This window comes from Apodemus sylvaticus, chromosome 12 (assembly GCF_947179515.1).
Source record: "Apodemus sylvaticus chromosome 12, mApoSyl1.1, whole genome shotgun sequence".
Classification (NCBI taxonomy): Eukaryota; Metazoa; Chordata; class Mammalia; order Rodentia; family Muridae; genus Apodemus; species Apodemus sylvaticus.
Genome location: NC_067483.1, coordinates 5088102 through 5099987, shown reverse-complemented (window position 1 = coordinate 5099987; position 11886 = coordinate 5088102).

Genomic DNA, 11886 nt, shown 5'->3' with positions numbered 1-11886 from the left:
AGCTAAAGTATTATGAAATGTGGGGGATAGAAATGAGATATCTATTCAGACAGGAGGCAAGGTACGTTTGTGGCCCAATAAAACTGAAAGCTTATGATTCAGTTAATTTCTTGACTTTCCTGGAATAAAATATTTAACAAAAAAGAATTGAGGAGAAAGAATTGCTTTGGCTAACTCTTCTAGGTGCTCCTGTTCTCTTCTGTTCCTTTCTGTAGGAAGGCTTGACTAGCTCTGTATAGCAACCCAGTGATATTCGCTAAAACTTCCTGTACTTGTTGGTTTTGTGTGTCTACTTGATACAGAGTGGAGTTATCACAGAGAGGGGAGCTTCAGTTGGGGAGTGCCTCCATGAGATAAAGCTGTGGGACATTTTGTCAATTAATAATCAAGAGGGAAGGACACCTTGTGGGTCGTACCACATTTGGGCTGGCATTCTTGGGTTCTATAAGAGATCAAGCCGAGCAAGCCAGGGGAAGCAAGCCAGTAAGAAACATCTCTCCATGGCCTCAGATACTGCTCCCTAACCTGCTTGAGTTCCAGTCCTAACTTCCTTTTGTGATGAACAGCATTGCAGAAATATAAGCTGAATAAACTCTATTTTCCCCAAATTGCTTCTTGGTCTTGATGTTTGTGCAGAAATAGTAACCCTGGCTAAGACATTTCCCTATAGGGCTTCATAAAGTACATGGTTGTTTTGATTGTGTTTGCCATTGAGGTAGAAGTATCAGTTTCTAACTTTCAAGAATTTTATAAAAAATTGTTAACGTGTAGTCTGTTGATTTCAGTATATTAACTTGTAAGACATTTGGCTAGCTATATTTAGAATTAAAGTACTGATAATATAGAAATATAAATGGCAATAATTTGTATTATTTTACCAAAGGGGGTAAAAAAGCCTTCCCTTTTGGAATGTGCATATATGAATGTATGTATGTACGTATGTATGTATGTATGTATGTATGTATGTATATATATAAATGATTGCATGTGCATATTTTGAGCTTATGCAGGAAAACTTTTCATGTAATATACCATAAAACCTGAAGTAATTTGAAAACTTATAGTTTTATAATACAGGGTCAGTAATATTTAAATGCTTGGGTTACAAATCCTAGCACCATCCCCTACTTGTTGGATTTTATATTTTGTCCAAAAAATTCTATTGCCCTCAAATGCTGCTGTGAACAAAAAAAAGATGAACATAAACAGAAAACCAATATAGTGCATAATATTGATATCATTCAATATTTTTTCTTTTTTTATTCATGTACAATCAATGCATGAAGTGTGCATTTTTCTAGAATTTCTTTTTTTCAGGATGGAACAACAGAGATGAAAGTCTTGTATATTTTACTTCCTAGAAAGAAGTATTTTGAAAATTGATTGAAGTCTAAAATTTTCTGTAAATTCCTTTGTATTCTCTTCCAAAGGATTTACCATTAGCTAGTTTTCTGAGTGTAAAAATCTATCAATTTATGCCAAGGATATCTTTAGAAAATCCAAGTAAGGTGCTTATTTTCATGAACTACATCCCATTCTGTAGTATTTACTGTGGCCAGTTTCTCAAGGATTGATAATCTGAATAAAAATTTCTAATACCAAAATAGTCTTGCCATCTTAGCAAAATATTCTGACTTTTCCATAAGCTAGCATATTATTTTCATATGGTTGCTTAACATAGGGGAGACACCAAAAATTGACCACAGAAATTTCTCTCAAAAGAAAGTTCCACGAACCTGTGAGTAAACAGGTTACTATCAAGAGGATGGAAAAGTTGCTGAATAACCTACCCATCATTGGTGATTACCTACAAAAGCCACAACCTTGATCCTTTCTACATCACTGGAAGAAATCTCACCTTGTCTGACAAGTATCTTCTCCACTAGAGTTCCAACTGTTTATATAACTCTAGTAATGTCCTCCATGGGTTGTACAGGTTTCAATAACTTCCTGATGCCTTTGGTTTTATTTTTATCCCCTGAACTGTTAAATTTTATTTACTTCTTGATTTTTAAGGGGAAACTTTCTTGAATAGAATATTTCAATTTGAGGAAATTCCAAGCACACAACACACAATTTCAAGCTCAGAGAGAGCATTACAGTCTAGTCTTTAAGTTGGAATGCAATACTTCAAGCTATCACTATCTGAGCATAGCAGCTTTCTTTATGTAATCTGGAGGAGTCATGCCTGAATTCTTTGCACACCCAATACTACAAGGTGATTGTTAACAGCATTTTCTGTTTTTGTGAACTTGTTATACAGTAAACACTGATTTTCCTAAGTGCATCCATGGTGGAATTTGAACAGAAACTGACACTAAGTAGAGATGACAATAATTCTGAGAACTCTTGGATTGTAGTTTGCTGACTGCTTTACTGGGATTTAGACAGTGCTGTTGTGAAGGTTTCTGTACATTTTTAGCAATTATTCTATAAATTTATGATCCCAGATCCTTTATATTCAGATTTAAAGCATCATGACTAATGAGAGCTTGAACTATCAGGAACAGCTCTATGAGAGCATTTTTTCTTGAGTGCCAAGAATAGTTAAAATGTTGTATCATTATTGATACATTTTCTTTGCTTCTACTCATAAAATACGGTGTTAATCAGCATATGCCACAATGGACAATACCCACTGTGTTCACAAATATGCATCCCTGGTGTGGCAAGGTACCATTCACATGTATTCTAATTGGTGGTCTTTGCCCAATTGGTACAATGTCATATATCTCTGGATGCTTGTGTATATGAGTTCAGGCATATGTGTGTCATCGTGAAACTGTTAGAAGTCCAGAAACAGATGAGTTTGAGAATTGCTCTATCTAACTCTATGAAGACCTGTGTTGGGTTTTTGATAAGTATTGTGAAATTCATCTGAATAACAAAACCCAGGATAGCTAAAACTATTCTCAACAGTAAAAGAAGTTCTGGAGGAATCACTATCATGGACCTCAAGCAATACTACAGAGCAATAGTGTTAAAAACTGCATGTTAAAAACAGTGACAAGCAGGCAGATCAATGAAATAGGATTGAAGGTCCAGAAATGAACCCACACACCTATGGCCACTTTATCTTCAACAAAGGAGCTGAAAATATCCAGTGGAAAAAAGATAGCCTTTTCAACAAATGATGCTGTGTTCAAATGGATGTCAGCATGAGGAAGGTGAATTGATCCATCCTTGTCTCGTTGTACTAAGCTCAACTCCAAGTGCATCAAGGGCCTCCACATAAAGCCAGCACACTCAAACTAATAGAAAAGAAACTGGGAAAGACACTTGAGGACATGGGCACAGGGAAATAGTTCCTGAACAGAACAAAAATAACGTATCATCTAATAACAAGAATTGACAAATGGGACCTCATAAAATTACAAAATTTCTGTAAGGCAAAGGGCACCATCAAAAGGACAAAACAGCAACTAACAATTTGGGAAAAGATCTTCCCCAACCCTACATCTGACAGAGGACTAATATCCAATATCTACAAAGAACTCAAGAAGTTAGACCCCAGAAAACCAAACAACCCTATTAAGAAATGGGGTACAGAGCTAAACAAGGAATTTTCACCTGAATAATTTCAGATGGCTGAGAATCATCTTAAAAAAATGTTCAACATCATTAGTCATTCGGAAAATGCAAGTCAAAACAACCCTAAGATTTCACCTCAAACCAGTAAGAATGGCTGAGATTAAAATCTCAGGAGACAGCAGGTGTTGGCAAGGATGTGGAGAAAGAGGAACACTCCTCCACTGCTGGTGAGGTTGCAAGCTTGAAGGTTGCACTCTGGAAATCAGTCTGGCAGTTCCTCAGAAAACTGGGCAAATCACTTCTGGAGGACCCTGATACATATACCCAAGGGATTCCCTGGCATGCAATAAAGACACATGCTCCATTATGTTCATAGCAGCCATATTTATAATAGCCAGAAGCTGGAAAGAACCCTGATGTCCCTCAACAGAGGAATGGATTCAAAAAATGTGGTATATATACACAATGGAGTACTGTTCAGCCATTAGAAACAATTAATTCATGAAATTCTTAGACAAATGGATGGAACTGGAGAACATCATACTAAGTGAGGTAAACCAGTCTCAAAAGATCACTCATGGTATGTACTCACTGATAAGTGGCTATTGGCCTAGAAACTTGGAATACCCAAGACATAATTCACATATCAATTGATGTCCAAGGAGAATGGAGGAGTGGCCCCTGGTCATGGAAAGGCTCAGTGCAGCAGTGTAGGGCAATACCACAACAGGAAGGTGGGAAGGCATGGATGGGGGAAGAGGGAGAGGGAAGGGTGCTTATGGGACTTTCAGTGAGTGGGGAGACAAGAAATGTGAAATCATTTGAAATGTATATAAAAAATATATTGAATTAAAAAAAAGAAGACTAGGGGCAAAATAAAGTGTCATTTTTGTTATGTACACTGTTTGAAAGTGGATACATTTATTGTGCACTCCATTTCACAACAGGATTGCTGGTCCTCAGTCTTTCAAAAATTCGTTGGTCCCAGAGTCTAATTTCACCACAAGCGTACTGGGATTGCCAACACTTAATAACTTGTCCGGTTTTTCAGGTATTCAAAATAGGGATCCCAACTCATATCTTTTGTTTCATAGCAAGTATTCTCTCTGATATCCATTTATATCTTTTAAAACATCCTTTTTATTTAAAACCAAAAGGGATAGTGTTTCAGAAACAAAAAAGGAAAAAAAAGCTATGTCATTTGCAGTTAAATGGATACAACTAGAAAGGAACATATTAAGTGAATTATATCATTCTACACAACAAATACTTAGATTTTACAGACATAAAATTATGCATATACTGATAATACAATTCGAAGTATAACAGTGGGAAAAAGAGATTAATTTCAGGGGAAAAGTAGGAATGGAAAAAGCATGGTTGTTGTTGGGAATAAGGTTCTATTACATTGTACATTTGCATGTAAACACCTAAGCAAAAAAAAAAAAAGATCTTCATTTAAATAATGTGGCATATTATAATTTAAACATGCATAAACCCTGTTGTAGAGGACAACTTTGTATTGCTCCATAAGTTGCTATTTATATTGATTTTTCTAATAAATATTTAAGTTTCAACATCACAATGCACACAAATACATCACTTCTTATAACATCTGAAATTATCTATTAGAACATTCCCTTGGGCAATACTCTATTTGTAACAGGAAATAAATCTCTTAGTTGTTTCAGCTAAGAACACTTCAGGTACATTCACCTGTCATCATTTCTCTACTCGGGAAAAATTTCCAAATATACCTTAACCAGTTCCTGCATTAAGTGATTTCAAAATCAATCTATATCCTCACAGCCTTCCCCTAAGTATTTTCTGGTAATTGAAAGTTAGCTTTAAAAAGTGAAAGGAAGCTTTCAAATGTGGTAACATCTTACTTGTCTCCATGATACATAAGCACCCACCTCCTCTGCTTCCTTTACTGAGATGTAAGTCTGGGTAGACTGACTTCCATAAAATGTAAAACTGACTGTGCATACTATAGAGCATGTCTTACCATACTGTGTGAATGCTCTGCTTTTCACTCACATTAGAATGTTTTTTGAGGACTCACTTTTGTCTGAACACAATGGGTAAATTTCTTCTTCTTCTTCTTCTTCTTCTTCTTCTTCTTCTTCTTCTTCTTCTTCTTCTTCTTCTTCTTCTTCTTCTTCTTCTTCTTCTTCTTCTTCTTCCTTCTCCTCCTCCTTGTCCTCCTTGTCCTCCTCCTTGTCCTCCTCGTACTCCTCGTCCTTCTCCTCATCCTCGTCATTGTTGTCATCATCCTCCTTCTCCTCCTCCTCTTCATCCTCCTCTTCATCCTTGTTCTCAACCTCATCCTCCTTTCCCTCCTAGTCTTCCTTGTCCTTGTCCTTGTCCTCATCGTTGTCCTCCTCCTCTTCATCCTCCTCCATTTTCTTCTTCTTCCTCTTCCTCTTCCTCTCCTTCTCCTTCTCCTTCTCCTTCTCCTTCTCCTTCTCCTTCTCCTTCTCCTTCTCCTTCTCCTTCTCCTTCTCCTTCTCCTTCTCCTTCTCCTTCTCCTTCTCCTTCTCCTTCTCCTTCTCCTTCTCCTTCTCCTTCTCCTTCTCCTTCTCCTTCTCCTTCTCCTTCTCCTTCTCCTTCTCCTTCTTCTTCTTCTTCTTCTTCTTCTTCTTCTTCTTCTTCTTCTTCTTCTTCTTCTTCTTCTTCTTCTTCTTCTCCTCCTCCTCCTCCTCCTCCTCCTCCTCCTCCTCCTCCTCCTCCTCTTCCTCCCCCTCCTCCTCCTCCTCCTCCTCCTTCTTTTCAAAATACAGAAAAACTGCACTAAAGGGTCCTCTATTTGGCTGGTAATAGCATCCATGTGGCTTCAAACTCATATTAATTGTAGGCAGTTACTAGAAGCTATTCATCCAATAATCACGTTATCATGAGTGCTGTAAATATAACCACAGTGTAAATAACAATAATCCATTTTTTTTTCAAGACAGGGTTTCTCTGTATATCCCTGGATGTCCTGGGAATCACTTTGTAGACCAGGCTGGCCTTGAACTCAGATATTCACCTGCCTCTGCCTCCCAAGTGCTGGGATTAAAGGTGTGTGCCACCACTGCCCAGCTAAAATAGAGCTTTATTACTTAATATAACTATGTGTAAAATCAGAGTGTCATGCACGAAAACATTTATTATTTATCCTTTTTTTCATTTCTCTTTGTAGTTGTCAAAAGAGTGATGACACTTCATTTACCTATACTATATTATAGAATTATTAAATTGCCTACAGTTTATTACTACTGGGCATTGCTAAAAATTTGAATGGAGGTTTTTGCATGGCAACTTTAAATTGTGTTTCCCTAAAGGAAATGCCAATGAGTATAATACTGAAACCATATGATAATGACATAAAACCTTTTAAGGAATAATCCAAAATGTGTACTAAATATGTGTGCAGGTTCCCACCTTCACTCTATTGTAAGTGATCTGATTTCTCAATATCCAAGAAAGCACTTGGTGGCATCATTATTTTTCACTTTGTGCATTCTGATAGTTGTGCACTTATCTCTCCTTGTATTTTAGTTTGCATTTCTCCATTGGCTAATGAAAGTGCACATCTTTCAGAAAGTGATTTGCCACCTGAAAGTCCTTTGAATGGAAATTTACTTTCTGTATCTTTCCCCATGTTAACTGGATGCTTATTTGCTGTTGAGGTTTTGGAGTTAAAATGTAGACTGTTACAGCTCTTCTGTAGATTGAGTAAAGTTTTAGCATTATTCCCCAGCACCATACAACCTCTTTGAGAATCATTTTCTGATTCGAATGAAGTCAGATTTAGCTTTTATGGACTTTTATGGATTTGTATGGCAAATATAGGTGCCAAAATTTTTCTACTGGAGATTGCTTACTAAACTTTAGTGGTTTCAAAAGGATATTTTCTACACTGAACTGACTTCAAACATTTTCTACAGTAAGTTAGTATAAGTTTTCTTTCTGTTGCATTGACGTACGCATCTGCTGCCTCACCAACACCAATTTAATGGCATGGTAATGGTGCTGGGAAGGTGAATTAATTCCTTCCTCACTCATGCCTTCCCTTCTGTTTGTAAACATTTTATTAAAAAAAAAGAATTACTCATATTCTTTTGTCATTAAATATACACTTACATGCTATCTTTGTGAAACAGAATGCCTTACTCAGAGTTTGATAAGAAATGTTTCGCATATGTGCTTTTCTATAAAGAATAGAGCCTCTGCTTAGCTAAGGTTTGCGCTATAAACATTGTTCATTTTACATTTATACACTTTAGTTTTTCATCATGAATTTTTAGTTTTCAACTTATACCGTCCTATCTGCATTTGAGTTATTTTTAGATATTAGAATTATTGGAATGATTACAGATATATGTAATTTGTATTTCCACATATTAATCATTCTATGTATATAAAATAAGTTAATATTTTAAGTTTTCTTAAATTCTTCAGCTCACTTATTAATGCTTAGAATATATTGAATATTCTACTTTACTATTCAAACAATAATTTTGAAAAATCTTTTCTTTCTTCCCTTTTTAAGAGGAAAACTCTCGACCGAAGCCACATCAGAACTCTGCCTCCCGCCAGTCAGTTACGAGGTTCTCGGTCCCCAGAGAAATCAGACTGAGGTACGCAAATATAACCCGAGACCAACATCGCGGGGGTCTAAGCCCGACGGGCGTTGGCCTGCACCCAGGCCCTGGGCTGATCAGGGGTCCACCGGGGTGCAAACCTGGCCAGGAGGTTTGTTTCCTCCCGGGCCGGCGCGCGCACCACCACCATTTGGCCTAAGGGAAGCCAGGGAGACCTAGCAGGCAAAACCAATCCCTTTTGATGAGAAGCATGCCTGGTTTTAGTATTCTGAGATTTTTTTCTGGCATAGTGTGAGCCACGTGAGAAAATTAATCTAGGGTTTTGTATACATTTGACCAGAACTCTAAGACTAACCTTCATCAATATCACCTAAAAACTTTATTCACAAACCAATAATGAGTATAATTACAGTTTTGGTTTGGTTTGGTTTGGTTTGGTTTTTTTGTTTGTTTGATTTTTCTTTGTTTGTTTTTTTAAGACAGGGTTTGTCTGTGTAGACCAGGCTGTCTCACTCTGGAGATCACTCTGGAAAACAGGCTGAACTCAACCTCAGAAATCCACCTGCCTCTGCCTCCCAAGTGCTGGGATTAAAGATGTGTGCTGCCAACACCATCGCCCTTGCTATAACAGTTTTTTTATTACATTGATATCAGTGTTTCCTCCTTTATCCTGTTAATCAGATGACTTTTCTTTAACAATTTTTAAATAGTTAATATTTAATCAATAAATATATGTGAGACAAGGAGATCATCTCATTTCCAAATTATTTTGTATGCTGAAAGTTGTGTGAAGATTCTGAATCTCATTTTATGAAAATGATTCTCCCTCTTTCCCTATTCTCTCTCTCTCTCTCTCTCTCTCTCTCTCTCTCTCTCTCTCTCTCTCTCTCCCTCCCTCCCTCTCTCTCCCACTCTCACTGTACCACTGCCTACTCTGTGTGTGTCCAAATGTTTGCCCCAAGTATTAGTTATCTTCTTGTGTGGGTGTTGAATTAAACCTTCATTTCTATGTGATTGCCTGATCCCTTACTCTTACTACACCAGTCTAATAAGAACCACAATCTCTCTAGGGCTCTGTGGGTGAGGATTGGGTACTGACAATAGACCTCAAATTCTAGATGTCTACTTGGCCTTGTCCACATCATGCAGTGACTTCCCTATAGTTTTCATGAGGTTGGGATTGAAATCTGATTTCAGTCTATGTATTCACAGAGAATGTTTTTAATTTTTTGTGATATTTGACCAAATAAAGCATTGTTATTTCTCTAAGTTTTCCGAATTATGAGATTTCTCTCTTCATATTACCAAGCCCTGTGCTTGGAATGGTGGTGGTAGTTTGCTTGTTTGTTTATTTATTTGAAATTTTTCTTTCTCAGCAAATATTGGCTTTTACCAGTCCCAGTACTTTCTCTCTAAGATTGTTATATATGAAGCAGTAGGACAAAGCCAGGTCTTCCCTTCCATATCCTCATATCAAAGTCCCCTTAGTACTCAAATTATTTTTTGCTTATTTGATTTACAGAGTCTAGGGTGTTCATTTGTATTTACTGAGGATAATGAAAATATTTTGTCTATTTCATCTCCTCTGAACCTAAATTCTGTTCAATGTTAGAGAAGAAACTCAGCATTTTGTTGGACTACCATATTCAGAGCACTTCCCTGGAGGCAACTCACTGAAAGTTCTCCCACCTCCTTAGTATATTTTGTTTCAGAATGTTGAAGGCTCTGCACAAAGAAATGGCCGAGCAAATAAGAAAGTCTGGTTACTTCTTTTGCAAAGAACCTGAGTTTGGTTTGTAGTTTCCAAATCAGGAATTTCAGAAGCACTTTTAATTCCACACTGAGGAAATTCAACATCCTTGTCTACCTTCTGTGGGTTATCTGTACCCACATGCTCATATATGTAGGTGTACAGTCAATTACATAATGATTTTTCATTAATTAATTTGTTTATTCAGTCACTTTCTAGTACTAAGCCCACATCATCCTTCAAGCACCCCCCAGCTCCTCCTCCCTTACCAGCTTCCCTTCTCCTCTAAGTCCTTCCTGGGTATATGCCCAAACTTGAGACATTAAGTCACTAAAATACTAGGCACAACTTCTCAAACCGAGGCAAGACAAGGCAACCCAGTTATAGGAAACCTCCTAATCTAGACATCTTGACCCTATACAATATTTTCCCATTCTACAGAAGTAAGTCAATTTAGTTGTTTTATTACTAGGTAAATGGAGCTTACTCCAGCAGAATTTATAGGAGATAAAAATGTTTGAAGGACTATGAACATCCAAAAAGCCTGAGTACACCTTTACTGCAGTCTTCATGTTTATGTTAGTTTATTCATTTTCCACTTCCAAATGTAACTGTGCAACAGTGGCCATTACCTCCTATAGAGGTGGGTTTTCTATAAATCTACCTTTATTTCCAAGTGTAGAATCATTAATAAAAGGTATGCAATCTTTCTTTTTAAGTTTTAGTTTTTCTTATATATTGTGTGTGCATATGTGTTTGTGTGGGTATGTGCACATGAGTGCAAGTGTCTTCTGATATAGGTAAAAGGTGCCTAATCTGCAGCAGTTCAAGTTACAGATTGTTGTGAGCATCCCAAATTTAGTAAAGGGAACTGAATTCAGTTTTCTGGAAGAGCAGTCCTCATTCTTGACTTCGTAACATCTCTCTAGTCTCTACTAAGCCTTTTGACTTTCACTTTGCTATGGCATGTTTCATCCCTTACATACTTGTTTGAAAAATGAGCATTGCAGGGATATGTTGATAAGGAAATGAAAATAAAATAAACAAACCTGTCATGTAATCTTGAAAGACATTACTTCTTGATTGAATTAGTTCTTTTTTGAAAAAACAAACAAATAAAATTAAAAACAAACAAAACAAACGGAAAACTTGCCTTAACATTGAAAATAACTGGAAAAATTACAAATAAAAACTAAATCAATAAATGAAAATATTTCAAATTATTAGTCTCAATGTTATTTTTTTCCTGAACTGTCTCAAAGAAAAAGAAGAGAGGAAGATTAGTGAGTTACTTGAAAATGCTGTTCGGTTTTTTTTTTTTCAAATAAGAAAATATATGATTACAGAAATCTTCGGCACTACTTGAGAAGTTTACCTTTCCACAGAATTGATTTATTTACTTTAAATTGATATTAGTGGGGTTTTTTTTGGCCCATTATCTTAAATGTAACTTAAATGTTAACTTAAATGTTTTCTGATGAGTACCTACAAGATGAACAAATTTTAACAGTAAATAGCAAATTTATATCTAATTTTATGCCATTACTATTGTTTTTGAAATACATAATATTTTATATGCATATTTCATTTTAATATCTTTGATAAACTCATATATAAAATATATGTACATATACGTCTTATGGTTTAATCTTCTTACAAAATATTTTGAATAATTCTTTTAAAATGTAATATATTTCCTTAAGGAGGTCAAAGGGATACAATTGGAAAGGAAGAAGTCAAACTATCACTATTTGCAGATGATATGATAGTCTACTTAAGTGACCCACAAAACTCCACCGGAGAACTCCCACAGCTGATAAACAACTTCAGCAACGTGGCTGGTTATAAAATCAACTCAAGCAAATCAGTTACCTTCCTATACTCAAAGGATATGCAGGCTGAGAAAGAAGTTAGGGAAATGACACCCTTCACAGTAGCCACAAACAATATAAAGTATCTTGGTGTGACTCTAACCAAACTAATAAAAGATCTGTATGAGAAGAACTTCAGGACTCT